The 15,572-nt window shown below is 44.0% G+C and overlaps 1 protein-coding gene and 1 long non-coding RNA gene across 13 annotated transcripts in view; one reads left to right on the top strand and one right to left on the bottom strand.

Annotated features, from left to right (window-relative positions):
* IQCA1 (IQ motif containing with AAA domain 1) overlaps window positions 1-15,572 on the top strand; it is a 155,522-nt gene that overhangs the window by 42,052 nt on the left and 97,898 nt on the right. The gene's annotated exons all lie outside the window — the stretch shown is intronic.
* The window catches only part of LOC120375220, a 115,270-nt gene that overhangs the window by 11,653 nt on the left and 88,045 nt on the right, over window positions 1-15,572 (bottom strand). For 6 of the 10 annotated variants that reach the window (XR_005586525.1, XR_005586519.1, XR_005586522.1 and 3 more), the window contains 2 exons: window positions 8,448-8,568; window positions 2,972-3,604 (listed from right to left, as the gene is read on the bottom strand). This is a non-coding gene — a long non-coding RNA (uncharacterized LOC120375220). Of the gene's footprint in view, window positions 1-189; window positions 296-2,971; window positions 3,605-8,447; window positions 8,569-15,572 lie in introns of those variants that run through there. The other 4 variants (XR_005586521.1, XR_005586524.1, XR_005586527.1 and 1 more) reach the window with 4 other exon arrangements.

Below are 15,572 nucleotides of genomic sequence, written 5' to 3'. Positions count from 1 at the left end.
GCAGTAAACTGTTATCAAATGAAACCCTAAAACGATCAAAGTTACATAGCCATTTGGAGACAAAGCACTCTAGCTATAAAGACAAGCCTCTTGATTTATTTAAACAAAAAAAGCAAAAATTTGGAAACATCACAAAAAACACTTGAATGTGTATCTACTGCCCGGGAGCAAGCATCTCATGCCTCTTACCTTGTTGTATACCGCATTGCAAAATGTAAAAAAGTTCACACCATCACTGAGGAGTTAATGTTACCTTCTGCTATTGACATGTGCACTGAAATGTTGGGCGAGTCAGCTGCAAAAAAAGATAAAAACAATCCCTCTTTCTGACAACACAATGCAGAGAAGAATTTGCAATATCTTAGAAGACATCAAACTGCAAACAACTGATCATCTTTCACTGAGCGACTGTTTACTGTTACAATTAAATGAATCTATGGATATCTCAAACTGTGCTATCTTGGTGGTTTATGTGAGGCATGTATGGGAAAGTGATTTTCAAGAACAGTACTTGGTTAGGGTGGATTTGCCTATTTCTACTCTTGCTGCTGATATATTTGTTACACTAGATTATTACTTGAAGTCAGTGGGATTGAGCTGGTCGAAGTGTGTTGGTATTACAACTGATGGAGCTGCTTCAATGACAGACAGGGAAACATTCAGGAGCTGTTCAAAGAATCCTTTTGAAAGCATACAATGAAACGTGGGACCACAGTTTCCTGCACAGGGAGGCCTGAGCAGCTAAAGATATGTACCTGAGCATCACTAAACTCTAAAAGATTATGTCAAAATGGTGAATTACAGCAAACAAAATGCCAAGAATTTGCGATGCTTGCAAGTTTTCGGTCAGGAAATGGGCAGTGCGCGTGTACATCTGCTTTACCATGCTGAGGTTCATTGGCTATCCTGTGGCAAAATGTTGTCTCATGTATATGAACGTAAAAGTGAGTTGGCAGCTTTTCTTGAAGAAAAAATGTCTCACCTGGCAGAGCACTTCAGTAACAACACATGGCTTGCTCAAATTGCATATCTGGGAGATATATTCAATCAGCTGAATGATTTGAATCTGTCTTTACAGGGCAGAGGGCACAATTGCTTTGAGTAGACTGACAGAATTGCTGCATTCAAAAATGCCCCTCACTCTGTGGAACAAACATGCTTCAAATGATAGGATGGACATGTTTCATAACATGTCTATAGAAACAAAAAAAATGGAAATATTCTGCTAGCCAAGAAGCACTTGAAGAAAATTATCAGTAATCGTTTAACTAAATTGCACACAAGATTCTGTGATTACTTTCCAGACGAGCAACTGAAGGGTGAAGAATGGAAACAGGGTCCATTTGGAGTTGTGTTGGAAAACATGGGTCTACCTATGAAGCAAGAATTTCAGCTGGTTGAGTTATCTTGTGATCGCAGTCTACAAAGAAAATATACTGAAATGAGCCTTCCCCAATTTTGGTGCAGTGCTGCTGGAGAATAGCCTTCTCTTGCTTGCCATGCTGTTAGAATCATTTTGCCTTTCAGTACAACATACTTGTGCAAAACTGGATTCTCTGCCTTGACTCAACTGAAGAATAAAAGCAGGAACAGACCGGATGTTGAACACAACCTTCAGATTGTGCTGACTACAATTACGCCAAACTTTGGTAAACTCATCAAAGAGAAGCAAGCTCAGGATTCTCATAAAGTGGAACCTAGGATTTATTATACTGTTGTTAACGTATTCCTCTTGATGTTCATTTCTGCTTTTAGCTTTCTGACTGTTGAGCTGCTTTAGCTTAGTATCATTATTGTTATTACATGTAGTGGGTAATAAATATTTTGGGGGCAAAATACTTGTGTGTTTTCTACTTAAGCTATTTACTGGGTCAGGTCTGGCCAGCAGTGTTTATAAATGGGTTCTGGTCCAAAAAGAGTTGCGAACCTGTGCCCTAAAGGACATATAAAGTTTGTAAATTATAGCAGCTACTATCATCTTTTTGAACCTAAGACTATGTCTCATTTGCATGTGTATGTTCACCTGCTTTAACCTTGTAAATAATTCTCATTTCTTTTTCCTAGTTAATAAACCTTTAGTTGGTTTATTATAGGATTGGCTACAAGCATTTGGGGAGAGATCTAGGGTGCACTTGACCTGGATTTTTGGTGTCAAGGACCATCACTAAGTCCAGCTTGCCTCGGTGGGAAGACAGGCTGGAGTGCCCAAGGGGACTGTCTGTGACTCCATGTTAAGGCTGTTACTATATTTGAGGAGTTCACACTTGATACTTGGTTGATGAAATCTAAGTATAGAACACACAACCAGTGCCCTGTTTCCTGACAGTCGGCCCTGAGGTTGGCACTCATAGTCATGAGCAGGGCTGGCTCCAGGCACCAGCATTCCAAGCTGGTGCTTGGGGCGGCAATCTACAAGGGGCGGCAGTCCCTGTTGTTTTGCCCCCAAGCAGCGCACCAAATTGCCGCCGTGGGCGGCGGGGGCAGTCCGTGCGCCGTTAGGGAGGCAGGCGCATTTCTGTGGTGGCGGCAATTTGGCGGCAGCTTCTATGTTTAGAAAACTGTAGAACCGGCCCTGGTCATGAGCCACTCCAGATATCTTGAAAGTGACACAAGTCGTAATGAATTATCTGCCCTCCTTTTTGCTCTCTATGGGAGGCTTCATGTAACTGACCAAAACAAGCTTCCCACAGACATATTCATTTCCATCTGAATAGGTAAGAAGAGAATCTGCAGATTTCTAAACACGGAAGGGGTATGTAACATGTAGAACTAAACTGTCTGCATGATGCATGAGGAACCTTCTAATACTAGAAGAATTTCTGTGTCCTCTTCCCTGCACGCCTCACTGAACAGAGGCTGAACATTTGAAGTGCCAAGCTTTACATTTCTTATTACATGCCAGGATATATTTTTAATCACCTTAAAATTAAGAAACAAAATAAACTTTTAAATGTTGCTTATAAATTGTCCTTTAACTACAACTTTTGATTGATTTTATGATCTTCCATGGGCTACTAAAAATCGAGTAACTGAAAAAGGTTTACAAAAGATCCTTTTCTTTCGGATAAATTATGTTACATATATTAAAAAAATAAAACCCCAGCTTATTCATTCCTCCCATACCTTATATTCAATTGGAAAAGGGTGTGACAGCACATACAATTAGCAGGTGTTATCTTTCAAGACAGCTGTTATTGTATTATAAAAACAATGGGCAGATATTGAATTTCCCCACTTGTAAAAGGCAGTGCTGCTATAAATATTTACCCCCTTTCTTTGTAGAAAAGACCAAGTGTAACGTCCGTCATTCTTAAATCCAAGACAGTTTTTATGGGAATAGAGGTCCTAATAAACCTTCCCAACAGAGTAAATTAAATGAAAAGGTCTGTTTTGTTGTAGCACTGTCACCAGAGTCTTACTGGAGAATTCTACATTTCTTGTTTTATAACTTCTTCCCTCTTATGATCCTGGTTGTAGTTCTGCTATGAATCATTCCGCTTATCTCTCTGTGTGCTTATTTGCCTGAATCTGTACCTCTCCGCCTGGTGAATCATTTACCTGAACATTTCCAAGCTTCTATTTTGTCTCGTTCCTGCGCACCACCCTGGAAAATAATTGTTAAAAGCTTAAAATCATTTAAAGAAATATAGCCACTCACATTAGAGAAATGCAGTGTGCATAATGGTCTCTTATTTATCACAAGTGCTCTTACAAATTGTGAAACAAGGACAGAAACATTCGAAACTTAATAGCATCTGTAATTAAATCCCTTCCAGTTGTTCTAGGTTTCAGCCACTCAACTCCCAGAGAAGCCCTCCCACACCACATTGACAATGCAGAGGTTTATGTTGTTATAGAAATTAGGAGTTACATAACTAGGGCATCAGATTTATTCAAGGTGGAAGAGGCATTTTTCTGCAAATTGAGTCCTTTTGGGGTTTCACATGTATGTGCACCATGAACTAACTGCCACTCTTCTCTCTCCATTGAAAAGCTTGCAAAAGGGTTGGGAGAGCAGAAGCAGCATGAAAAATAGTGTCTCTCATATGCTTTTTATTGCTGGTTTAAACCTAAAACCACAACCCTGAACACAATAGCAGCACTCGCTTGTAATTCTTCAAAGTAACTACCTCTTAGTGTGTGATAACTGCAAACCCAAGCTACAGTCAGCACTAAACAGTCAAAAGACATGAAAGCGCTCCCGGGTACGTTGAATAAAAAAAAAGTATCACCTTTGTCAAATTTCTTGGGATAATGAATTTAGATTCATTTTGGAATGAAGTCAAGATGAAAAATCAGAAATCAAGATGAGGTTTTTATTACTTGAGATAGCCTCAAGAGTCACAGGGGAGAGCCTAATACACAGGATTCGCTGTAATGTATCTTATGCCCTCTAGCTGTAACAAATTATTTTGTGAATTTCTTGGAGGATTTATATGTCTCTGCTTAGTGCTCCAGGGAACATTTCATCAGTGGCATTGCTGACCTAATAACAGGGGATCTAAGTAATAGCAACTTTTATGTACATGTTATGTGTTATTCCCACAGATTTGGGGATTGCTTTTCTGGACGAAGGAGGCAGCCAGGGATAAATGTGCTCTCATAATAGGCTTATACTTTACTGATTAGCTTTGAAAGATCCTCTTGCTCGGCCTGTTGACTTGAGTCCTGTCAAAATGAACCGTCTGAGCTTCACTGTGAATGAATGAGACTCATTTTAAAGCAGGCGGTTCCTGTGCTTTATTGATTCATTTTAAGCATTCCTAACTGCCAGCTCAGCTTTTGATCAAGAGGGAAGTAGAAAAGAAATAGGAGGCGATCATGTTATATTTTCTTTTTTCATAAGACTGTTTTGTTGGGCTGAGATTAATGCCAAGATGCTTGTTCACAGGACTCCATGGGAAGCCAAGAGGGAGGGAGAGAAAAAGGCGGGAGGAAGATGAATGGAGGAAGAGTTTTTTCATACTGAAAGTCAACAGACTAGGGAAAGCATTTATTTGTGTAAGGCTGAAGCTGCCATATTACATTTCACATTCTGAACTCATTACTCTTTCTATAGGTAACTTTACTGTTTGTGAAAGGTGCTGGTTGACAGCTTCAGCAACTTAAGTCCTGCCCCTGGGACAGATCCAACTCTGAGCCATAGTAATGCTGAGCAGTGGCCCCAGCACTGTACTTCATACCTGATTTGGAGGAGCTGCTTCTGTGAGTCCAAGAGGATGTACCCATTCTTTCAAGCACAGGCTGAAAAAAGCCTGACTTCCTGGTACATACACATCTTCAGCCCTGGCTGGAATGCTCTAGCTATGAATGACCACATGATAGGATGATAGTACACAAAAGGCAGCAAGCAGCTAATATCAAAATAGCTACTCTGATTTTTACTATAAAAACATAATTAAAAAAGATAGTTGTTTAACAACAGACTGCAACCTTGAGATCCTGGGGCTATCTTCCCATGATATAAAGTTGGAGGTCAGCCTGTTCATTGCAGTCATCTCTCTTTACAACTATCTGGTCATTTAGCATTACTCTTCTATAGGAACCTTTTCTAGGTTGCTTTTCTGATAGCTGGTCCTTTAAATTCAGAAGACACAAGATTTGGATCCCTAAAGAAACCACCACCTCCCTCTCTTCCAGCTTATAAATGTTCCCAGTGTGTCCTTCCCTCTATCTGATTGAGGAGATGGCGGCACATAATCACCAGTCTTTGGTACCACCTGCATGTGCCATCCCACACAGAACCAAAAATTCAGAGCAGGGCTATTGCCATGGACATTGCCATGTCCCCTCAGATCTGTTCAATCACTGCAGGTAATGAGGACACAATTCCCTTAAGTCCCTTCTATCAACTGGCAGAGACAAATCTTGCTGTCTGGGCAGTCTGGGATGTTACTACAGGTGTATCAAGGCAAATGCAACCGAAATGCAGAGATGGTTGTGGCTCCATGGTTATGATCAGGAGGTTTATAGCAGAACTGAGGACCTTCCATTCAAGGCACTGGACCTGTTTAAAGAGCAGTTGGAAAATTCCTTAATGACTTGAAAACTGGATCACGTTTTTCTTGTAGGAAGGCTGGTACAGGGGAAGGCCCATGGCAGATGTCCTCAGAAGTCTTTCCATGAACTGCGTGTTTTGGAGAAGTAGAGATCCATACACCAGAAGACGCTGCTGGTTCCCTGAACCAGATACATCCTTTGCATCTGCTTCAGCCACCCAGTGAGTTAGAAGATACACCTAGAAGCCTGCAACTCACCTCCTTGGTGGGTTTATACTCCTCCCCTTATGTTTTGGGAAATATCTGGGTAACTTCTTAAAACCATCCACCTGTAATAATTCTATTCCATACAGACCAGAAAAAATGAAGAGATTAGTTCAGTCAGTTCCACTCTAGGTCACTCTCCAGCCCTCTTCCTCACCTTTTTTCAAGTATCCTTCCCATTTACTGAGAGATTAAGTAAACTCCACTTTTTCCAGTGGGACCTATAGAAGATGTTCCTCATCAGGACTGAGGACAGAGAGCTTTACTCCTGCTACTTCTTTATTCCCAAAAGACAAGAGGAATTAATTATATTTTGACTTGGATAAGCCTTAACAGGTTCATCTATATTTTCAGATACAAGAGGGTAACAAACTAAGATTTTGCATAGGCAAGAATCACTACTAGTACAAAGTGCTCCCCATTGGCCTATCCATAGCACCATAAAATCATCAACAGGTATCCAGCACATTTTCTTGAATTCAATTCATGGGACCAGCTCTGTCTAGTTGGGTGCCTTAAAGCACTTCCTGCTTCATTCACTGTATCTCTGAATCAGACAATCATACTGAGCCATGTGGTAACTTCCACTGGAGACACCATCAACTCCATGAGAGCAATGGCCTTTCTACCACGGGACATATTTCTGGAGATACTGAATACCACCAGGAGCAGGCCTTGAAGAGTCAGCAATAATATATTTTCCAAATAAAGTTTGACAATTTATTCCTGGTATGAACTGCTTAATACTTGAGCTTGCAGGCTGCTAAGCTGAAACATGGATGGAATTTTCCTTTACAAAAGGAAGAGTAAAACTAAGAATATTTTATAATTAAGGAAATGTAAACACTAATGGACAACGTTTGGGTCTTCCCTCATTTATCTAATAAGCTTCCATTGTGTACCTAGTTGTTACATGTACTAATTTTGGTAGAAATATTGAGGACTGGAAAGACCAAAGAAAATGGAGTGCAAATGCATGACTTTCTCAGCAGAAGAGAAGCCAAAATCAAAAGCCCAACTTCCAATGTAATGTTCCTTTGAAGAGAGGAAAAGTAACATTATGATAAATATGAGTATTGTTTTTGTGGGGCAGAAAAAAAAGAGCAAGATGAAAATTACCCAGCAAGATGATTCTGACGAACAACATGTGAGGAGGCCAAATCTGTAGCCATGATTCTACCGGCCATTTCCCACTGGTGGGAGTCAAAACTCTGGATTTGTTAGCAATTTAAACAATGACAAATTTAGTTGTCTTTTCTGATTGCTTGGACACCTCTCTCCACCCTGTCCAATTTAAAAGTGTGAACCCCTCTATTTCCAAAAGGAGTGTCATGTGAAATTAAGTCCATGTGTAGTTAACCTGTTTTATAAGGTGTTGCTGGATTTACAGGGGGCAGGGGACACTTTGGAAGCTTCTGTGCAGTGGCAAAAGTTGCCTACTTCAGTGCATTCTGGAAATTTATGAGTGTGCTGATATTAATGGAGGCGGCTTGACGGCTTTCGGGGGGGATCTGCCGGAAGCCCCGTGGTTCATATATTTTTCATACTTGGTGAAACACAGATAAATCTTTGTGGCATGCATCTAAAACAGACCAGTTGAAGCTGAGTGTCAGGCCTCCAGAGAGAAATTGATAATTTCACTAGCTCTGCTTTCTGAATCATTACTGTGAAGCATGTCATTTCACATTTGCATAAGGCTTCTGAGTTTATACTGCAAATTAAAATGATTACCAGTTCTACCAGGTGATTTAAAACATATGCAAAGGACTCTGCTACTATTCTTTAATTTCTTATTTTGTTTACTAAACTGTCAAAACGTTGAAGTAATCGAGAAGCATAAAATATGTCTTAGGTGCAAATCAAGATTCCTACCAGCTTACAGTATAACAAATAGCCCCTCTGAAAAAAATCCAACATTATGCATCACTCTGCAGTTTACAGACACATAAGGGTTTGCTTGTAGATAATTTCAAGTTTGAACCACTCACAAGTTATACACATAACCTTTGCAAGCAGTACTGTTCCCCCCAACTCCGCTGAAAACAGATGTTCAACCATCTTGAGTCATAAAAGTTATTCGTGATCTTCCCTGTTGCAACCTTTATCCTCTCAAGACCTTCAGTGCACATAAAGGTATTCCCATTCAAATCAGCAGAATTGCTCATAGAGCAAGGTGCTACTCACCATAAGGATATAAGGATATCAGAATCAGGCCCAGAGCATGCAAAAGTGCACTTGTATGTCTGTAAAGCACCTAAAAGACAGGCTCCTGCTTCAGAGAGCTGGCAATCCAAAGAGATCACACCTGGAAGACAGACAACCCAGTGGAGTGAGAAAAAATGTCTTGTGCTGCATACCTGTGTTATGTCTATTTTAGGGTATGTCTACACTGGCAGAGCTACATCACGGGCAGTCACATCACCACTCAGAGAGCGCTGAAAGGAAACCACTGTTGTGTGTTCACACTGTCCGCTGCCTGCAAAATAGCGTGTTCACACGTGCAGCAGTATTCAGAGCGGTGTACTCTGGGTAGCTATCCTATGGAGCAGCTCTTCCTTTTCTGCTGCTAAGAGTTGTGGGAAGGCGGAGGGGGTCGCAGTGCATCCTGGGTCCTCCTGTCCCAATGCCCCGTGATGCACTGCTTTGCATCCCAGCAATCCCTGTGCTTCCGTCCACATTTGGAACCATCTTTCAACTGTTTGTGTACTGCGCACTCTGCCTCTTTGGTCTGCAGGGATGGATCCCGCATTGTTGACCAATATGCTGCTCGCTCTCACTAACACGTCACAAGTGGCAGTGGAATTATTCCTTAAACTACAAAGGCAAGAGGAGTGCGACATTGATCTCATCACACATAGTAGCTATGACACGAAATTGCTTGCGGCATTCACGAAGGTGCTGTCCACAGCGGAACACCACTTTGGGGCTTGGTAAACAAGCATTAAGTAGTGGGATCACATCGTCATGCACGTGTGGGATCACGAGCAGTGGCTGCAGAACTTTCGCATCAGGAAAGCCACATTCATGGGACTGTGTGACGAGCTCACTCCAGCCCTGTGGCGCAAGGACACGAGAATGAGAGCTGCCCTGTTGTTGGAAAAGCACGTGGCAATTGCACTGTGGAAGCTGGCTACTCCAGGCTGCGACCGATTGGTCGCTAATCAGTTTGGAGTGGGAAAGTCGACAGTTGGACTTGTGTTGACAGAAGTCTGCAGGGCCATTAATCACATCCTGCTCCGAAAGACCATGACTCTGGCAACATGCATGACATTGTGGATGGCTTTGCACAAATGGGCTTCCCTAACTGTGGAGGGGTGATAGATGGCATGCATATTCCAATTCTGGCACCAGCCACCGAGTACATTAATTGGAAGGGGTATTTCTCTATGGTTCTCCAAGTGCTTGTGGATCATTGTGGGCATTTCATGGACATTAACGCAGGCTGGTCCGGAAAGGTGCATGACACATGCATCTTTCATAACACTGGCCTGTTCAGGAAGCTGCAAGCAGGGACTTTCTTCCCAGATCAGAAGATCACTGTAGGGGGAGTTGAAATGCCCATTGTGATCCTGGGTGACCCTGCCTACCTCTTAATGCCGTGGCTTATGAAATCAAACACGGGGAACCTTGACAGTAGCAAGGAGCAGTTCAACAACAGTCTGAGCAAGTGCAGAATGACTGTTGAGTGTGCTTTTGGCTGTTTAAAGGCCCGCTGGCACTGCCTATATGGGGGCCTGAACCTGGCCGATGACAATATTCCTATGCTTATAGCCACATGCTATATGCTCCATAATATTTGTGAAGGGAAGGATGAAAGCTTCACTTAGAGCTGGACCACTGAGGCTTAGTGCCTGGAGGCTGAATTCGAACAGCCAGAGACCAGGGCTACTAGAGGGGCACAGCACAGGGCCATAAAGATCAGGGATGCTTTGAGGCAGTAATCTGAAGCTGGAAGCCACTAATATTTGTTAATATGCTCGGGAGTGCAGTGCTTGTAATGCTAGGAGGTGATTGTGGTTGGTGCACACGATGCACTATGAAGGTTTAAGAATATTGCCGGTTGCTTTGCAGGGCTCTGTTTGCTTTCAATGATTGGAATAAAGATTGTTTTCAAACCAAAACAATTCTTTTATTAAAAAACAACAACCGGAGAAGAGAGACAAACAAAAAAACACATCAGCCCTGTGGGGAATGGGGGAAGGGAGGGTCCCAGGAGGAGGTGGGGTCCTGGGATGGTTAAAGATTTGTGTATGTCCAGGTATCGTATGCAACCTTGTCCTTTGGAGTACAGTGCAGTGGGTACTGTACTTCAGCAGGGCTAACCTGCAGAGGGACGAGTGTTGAGTGCAGTGGGTACTGGGAGTCCGCAGGGCTGGATGGTTACAGGGCAGGAGTGGAATGCAGCACGTACAGACTGGAGCCAGGCGGTTGATAAGAGTGTGTTGGCGGTGTCTGGGGGGAACATGGGAAAGAGTTTTGCGACAGTGGCTTCATGTGGAGGTGCGCGCGTGGAGCTGCTCGGTTTGCAGTGAGAGTAGCGCCTGGAGCATGTCCGCTTGGTGCTCCATAACGTTTAAGAGCCGCTCTGTGGCTTCATTCTGGCGCGCCGCATTCTCCTTTTGCTCCCTCTTCTCGCTATCCCACCACTCCTTCAAGCCTTGTTTTTTGGCCGCGGAGCGCATCATGACATCACGCAGAAAGTCCTCTTTAGTTCTTCGTGGTCACTTTATAATTCTGTGCAGCTGTTGAGCCGGCGATAACAAAGAGGGAGGCTGGACTCCCAAGGTCATATATGTGAACTCAAAATGCAACATTTTACAGAAGCAGTATTGTTTGCAACACAGAGACTACTGATTCAGTGATTTAAAACACAGCAACTATTCACATACCTGTCACTAACTGGCTGACCCCAGACAAGCACACATGAACCACAAGACCCCCAAAATGGTAAGTAACTGCAGGGGCAGGGGAAATCACTCTTCCCAGACCCTACTGTACACTGGGCATGTGGCCAGCGGGGAGAGCCAGCACCGTAGGGGGGGCCTTATAATCATTCCTGTCCCCACATTTTCTGCAGGCTGTGTTCATTATGGAAGATCTCTCTCTGCTGAGGGTGAGCAGGGAATCAAGGGAGGGTCTTCTCCAAGACTGCAGCTTCCGCCCTGGACCTTATGCAGCTCACCTGTGTGCAGCAATGGTTGTCCCCCCTGCCAGTGACGGCACAGCGGCACGGGAAAGTTACCTTTAATGGTGCAAGAAACAAAACAAAGAACCTGCGGCAGCAGATTGCCCAGTATCTCCATGAGAGTTTCATGGAGCTCTGAGGCAGGTTCCCATAAAGTGAGAGAGTCAATCAACACCCTGTTCCGTGGCTCAGACTAGGCATGTGGTGGTACACGCATCATACAGACACAAGCCTGCTTTCTGCAACCCTCCTGCCCCCAGCAACTCGCTTCAGCGATTCCCAAAATCAAAGCCACTTACCAGGGGCCTCCTCTCCTGTTTGCACTTCGCCAAGCTCCGACAGCTGTGGCTGGCTAACCTGCTCTGGGGTAGAGAAGGGCTCCTGGTTGCACGCATCTCTGACCGCCGAGTCACCTTCTGCTCTGGGTCCCCCTCCTCATTCAAGATTTCATCCTCCTGGCTCAGTCCACTCTCGACTGGCATGCAAGCCACCAAAGTCTCCACAGTGGCCTTCGCAGTGGAGGTGGGTATGCCACCAAGTATTGCATTCAGCTCTTTGAAGAACTGGCAGCTCGTGGGCACAGCACTGGAGCGGCGGCTTGAGGCGTTCTGCAGCTCCTTCACTTTGACCCTGCACTGCAGTGTGTCCAGTCATGACCCCTTTCTGTTATGCATCGTGAAATCTGTCCATAGGTATCATAATTCTTACGGCTGGAGTGCAGATGGGACTGGACATACTCTTCTCCCCAAATGCTAATAAGGTCCAGCAGCTCGGCATTGCTCCAAGTGGAGGTTTGCCTGGTGCATGGAGCAGGCATGGTCACCTGGAAAGATATGTTGAGACCATTACACATGTCACTGAGCAAACAGGAAGGGAACTTTCAAAATTCTCAAGGAATTTAAGGGGTGGAGCTCACGGCTGGTCACCTGAGTGCCAGGCAGTAGACTTCAAACCAATGACCAGAGAGGCAAGAACAGGCATTGTGGGACACCTCCCGGAGGCCAATTGCAGCGCTGTAATTGACTGAGGTGTCTACGCTGGCACTGCGGAGCTGTAACCCCAGTGCAGAAAGCTGTACGCCTCTCGTCAGGGTGGCTTTTTTACAGCACTGCAACTGCACAGTTTCTGCGCACTAAGTGGCTTGGCAGTGTGTACACCTCGGGAGTTATACCGCAGAAGGCTGCTTTACTGCACAGAAACTTGCCAGTGTAGACAAGGGTCTGATCTTGCAGGGTAGTTTCAGTTGCAGTTGAGAGCTCAGCACCTTGCAGAAAGTGCTCAGACTCTTGGGCCCTTACACTACAAGCTTCTCTGGGACCTCACCTGTCCTCCATGAGTTCTCGAAGATATGGCAGCTCTCTTCCCCTGAAAGCCAGGAAACATTGTGCAAAGGAACTAATTCTTCCTCTTGTCACTGTGTGACAGCAGACTGAAGGAGAGGGAATTGAGGTACAATGGGGAGGTAGGAATGAGGGATTGGGGGCTTGCCAGCTGGTGGAGAGGGAGAAAGGATTAGCGAAGTCTAAAGGGCTTGTGTACACAGTGCAGTTTCTAAGGCATACTAATGGGCTGCACATTAACTGATCTGTGTAGACCCAGCTGGTATGCATTAAAAGTTGCCTTGTATGCGTTAGTGTAATATATTAGTGCACACTAATACAGTTTAGAAATTACACTCTGTAGCATGCATTGCTGCACCATGTTGACAACCCGCTAATAACAAGTTGTAATACGAGAAAAAGGAGGCATTGTATGGGTATGGGATGGGGGAATTATTTTTAACTTATATTTAATTTCCTTCTCACTCTGTGAAAGTCTGTTGCTCTTTTGGGTTGGCTAGATACATTTCAGAATGCATCAGTATAAGATGTCACTGATGTCTCCTTGGGAAGGCTGCAAGTTGGGGAGGACTGGGTGGTATTGGAGAGGTAAGTAGGAGTGTGATTGGGCGTAGAGAAGAGATGGTTTATCTGAAGTAGAGAGAGGGAAAGAGAGAGAATATATTAATGAGAAGCAAGAACATTATTTCTCAAACTATGACCTATCGTTCACAGAATTAAATGTTCTGAGGACCAAGCAATGGAGATAATAGGGTGTTAGGAGGGGAGATGGTGCTCTTACATTATAGTTTGTGGAATGAAAAGATAGGAGAAGCCCAGGGCTAGAGTGCGAAAGAAGTATGACAAAGATTAATAAGAGAACCTGAGTGAAGAATTAAGAGAAACAGCCAGTGAGGAGAAAGAGAGGCAGAATCAGAAAAGAGAGATGAAAGAAGAATGTGTAGGGGGAAAAGTACATATTTTAAAAATAGTAAAGATAGAAAAAGTAGGCTAATGGTAGAAAATGGTACCTGTACTCTAGCAGCTGTTCTTTGAGCTGTTGGTGCAGACCTGTGTTCCACTCAGGTGTGCATGTGCCCAACACACCAAAGCCAGAGATTCTTGCTTAGCAATACCCGTCAGGGCAGCACTTGTACCATCTCGCCTTCCCATAGACGTCGCTGTCATGACTCCTGTCAGTTCCTTCACACCAAAATCTAAGGCTGGAGACTCCAATACAGAGGGGACAGAGGGCGGGCCATGGAATACACATCTTCACTCACATTTTCTTTCAAGTGGTTGCAGATATGTATTCTACTCAGGTGACTCACAACGGTAGGGCTTGGAGCCTACCTAAACAAACAATGATTGTAGAACTGCCTTCTCACAGTTTGCATCTGACCTAGATGCTGCAGTAATAGCAAAATGTTTGGTAAACATATGCATGGAAGACCACACAGCAGCCCTGCAAATTTCCAATATTGAAACATCGCTGAGAAATGAGGTCAATGTCACTTGAGCCCTTGTCAAATGAGCCTGTAATGTCTGTGGAGGCAAAGCCTGAGCTACTTCATAAGCCATGGAAATGCAGGAAGTTACCCATCTGGAACTTGCCTGCATGGAGCCCTGCTGACCTTTCATTCTATCCACATAGGACACAAAAAGTCAAGGTGATGAAGGAAATGGTTTAGTCCTTTCCAGAGAGAACACCGAGCACTGCCTCATATCTAACACTGCTCATCTGCATTTGGGGTGGTTTCAGAAAAAAATACAGGCAAGTAATTAACCTAGTTAAGGTGAAACTGTGAGACCACTTTAAACAAAAAAAACTTTGGATGTCATCTCAAGGACACTTTGTCTTTGAAGAACTGAGTATATGGGGGGGCTGATATTAAGGCTTGGAATTCGCTGACTCTTCTTCATGTGTCTGACGAAGCAAGTATTCACCCATGAAAGCTTATGCTCCAATACATCTGTTAGTCTTAAAGGTGCCACATGACTCTCTGTTGCTTTCTTGGGGATGTTATAGCCACAGGAAAGGCTGTCTTTTGGGCAAGGACAGTCAATGAGTAGGTTGTTATTAGCTCAAACCCATGAGGGTGGCCAGCACAGTATTAAGGTGATCCCACAGCGGGATCATTTTCTTCACAGGTGGAAACAGGTGGACAATGCCTTTCAAAAATCTCACTACCATGAAGTTTGAAAAGATCAGCTTTCCCTGGATCAAAGAATGGCCTGGTGAGATCACCACCACATGACCCTCAATGAGCTAAGAGCAGGTAGTTCAAAATGTCCTGAACACTAGCCCACATGGGTTGAATTCCCTTAGACTTTTTTTGGCCAGATAGGTAGACCTACTAGATAATTGTCTACGATTAAGCAGGATCCTCTGAACTGCTTCTGAACATTGCCCCTCCACCTCACCTAGCCATGCACCATCCATGCTGCCGGGGGGATGGGGAGGGAAAATTCCTCAGTGCCAGATAAATAACCTGGCCATGGTGTTGAGTTAGTAGGCCAGGAAGGATAGGAAGAATCTTGGGAGGTCAAGCAGACTGACTGAGAAGGTTCGAAAACCAGCATTATCATGGCCACGCCAGTGTAGTAAGTATCAGTTTGGCATGATCCAACTTCAGTTTGAGGATAATCAGAGACAGGAAAGGAATAGGGGGAAGGCATACATCAGATCCATGCCCCAATTCAGATGTGAGCCATAGGTTAGAGACCCTGGACTGAGCCCTGCTCAGGAACAAAGTTGACAGCACTTCTTGTTGTGGTTTGTTGCAAATAGGTTGACCAATGGGA

This window comes from Mauremys reevesii, linkage group 11 (assembly GCF_016161935.1).
Source record: "Mauremys reevesii isolate NIE-2019 linkage group 11, ASM1616193v1, whole genome shotgun sequence".
NCBI classification, from domain to species: Eukaryota; Metazoa; Chordata; order Testudines; family Geoemydidae; genus Mauremys; species Mauremys reevesii.
This window is presented reverse-complemented; position numbering and strand designations above follow the sequence as displayed.